The sequence below is a fragment of the Aplysia californica genome, unplaced genomic scaffold, assembly GCF_000002075.1.
Source record: "Aplysia californica isolate F4 #8 unplaced genomic scaffold, AplCal3.0 scaffold00316, whole genome shotgun sequence".
In the NCBI taxonomy this organism is placed as follows: Eukaryota; Metazoa; Mollusca; class Gastropoda; order Aplysiida; family Aplysiidae; genus Aplysia; species Aplysia californica.
Genome location: NW_004797586.1, coordinates 135,015 through 137,062, shown reverse-complemented (window position 1 = coordinate 137,062; position 2,048 = coordinate 135,015). Strand labels below are relative to the sequence as shown.

Below are 2,048 nucleotides of genomic sequence, written 5' to 3'. Positions count from 1 at the left end.
GGTCTTAGACTACATCGATCATCAGCGTACATGCATACGAACAGAAAAAGGGAGGGAGAGAAAGAGAATGAAAGGGATTGGGATACAGACTGAAAGATTGAGAGAGTCAGACAGACCGAAATATAGATGGAATACCCTCTCTAATACCCCCTAAACGAGATAAATGAATGGACCCTCGGCTCATGGCGAAGAACAATGAACTGGTAGGAACAGTATTGTTATACAGGATATTTATTTCAATGCATTGTCTCTGTATATTTTCTTTCAATCTTCCTCCTCCTCGTCTGAAATCACTGGGCCAAATTGTGCAACACTTTAAAAAATTCCCAAAACATGAATAGTAACATAAGAAAATAGTTCGTTTTAGCTCAAGTAGTAGTTTCGCGGCACTTGCAACACAAAAAGGCCATTTAAGTCCCAAAGATTAGAGGTGTATCTAGACAGAAACATATAAAGAAAAGGAGGAAGAGAGATGAGGACGACAGATGCTTGAGAGGAAAGAAGGAGCAAATTACACCAGAGCACCCAGCAACGACCAATAATTAATTGTGAGTATTATAACACTTGAATATAGTTCTAGCAAAATAAAAAACAAAAGAATAAATCTGTCACCCCCCCCCCCCCCCCAAAAAAAAAAATATATATAAAAAGTAAGAGAAAAAAAAAGTATCAGGGTGTAACAAACTGCACACAAAATACAGGCGAGCCAAGTGTTTCTACTCACCGTCACGTACGTGCAGCTACGTGGTGAGTATAGACCCACGCACAGACAGAGACACCTCGAGGGGTCAGCTACGCAGACAGGTGCTCTGAAATAGTAAGCAGTGATATGTTCAGTTTTAGTAAAGGTTTTGCGCATTTGCAACTCAATTAGGTCATATATAAGTGCCGATGATTGGTTTAATATTAGTTTTTAAAAATTATGATATTGTCAACACAATACGGTCCTATAAAAGTGCCAAAGATGATATGTGTTACTAGAGAGTAACACGCACATAAAAGGAGAGATAAGGACGATAGATGTTTGAGAGTAAAGAAGGAGCAAACCAGACTAGAACACCAGCCAACCACCCACAATGCATGAGGTGTCTGTTAAACAGAATCAATAAGGATCAAGACGACAGCAGCATTATCAACAACAAGTTACTCACAGGATCTAGGAAAACAACAACAGCAGCTGCAGCAATGTCACAAGAAAACATCCCCAATTCTTTGCCTATCCATTAGCCTTCTCATTTCCATAGCCTTCGCTATTCAGTCTGCAGCGAGAGCTTGCTGTTGGCTAAGTTAGTATCACACCGCATCGTTTGTGGACCACTCAAGGTTCGAAACCCCAAAAGGAGTACAGTGGTACCCGGCTACAACACGACCGCCAGGACCGACGCGATATCCTTGTTAAAGCCCAATCCTGTTATAGCCCAATCCTGTTATAGCCAAGATCAAGCTTACTCGTATGTACATCATGTACACTGCAACTAACAATCACCAACGGGATCACTTTTACTACAATTATCACCCACTTCCAATTTTATAAGTTATTGCTACTTTCTTTTCCAGTGATATTTTTTCCCTCGTCCTCTTTATCTTCTTATTTCTAGTATCTTAGTCTCATGGAGGTTTACTAGACATAAAACTTGCATTTATATTAGCACATATTCATGCTCTACGAATCTCTTCACGCTCTGAGGGTTTAACAACCATTCGTAATCGAATAGTTACCACATTTGGGAAAAGCAGCACACATAGGTCTGGGGTAGATCTAGGGCCCGGTGACTACTTTTCATTCAATTATTTACATTTTATTATTCCTGCAACAAGTCTCGCCACCCCACGGGGAGACGATGGCCTAGACAAAGGTACACCACTAAATCACTGACTGGATCTGCGATTTCATCAACACAAAAGTGCATCCATCCTTCCCCCAATCCCTCCCCAGCACACACGGTATGTTTAGTTATGGTTTTAGTAAAGAGTTTAACGGCACCTGCAACACAATAAGGTCATATAAGTGCAGAAGATTAGAGGTGTTACAAGAAAGTAACAAACAC

The 2,048-nt window shown here is 40.6% G+C and overlaps 1 long non-coding RNA gene across 1 annotated transcript in view; it reads right to left on the bottom strand.

Annotated features, from left to right (window-relative positions):
• Window positions 1–693: 693 nt before the first annotated feature.
• LOC101860263 overlaps window positions 694–2,048 on the bottom strand; it is a 52,753-nt gene continuing 51,398 nt past the window's right edge. The window contains exon 3 of the long non-coding RNA XR_220650.3: window positions 694–809. This is a non-coding gene — a long non-coding RNA (uncharacterized LOC101860263). The remainder of the gene's footprint in view (window positions 810–2,048) is intronic.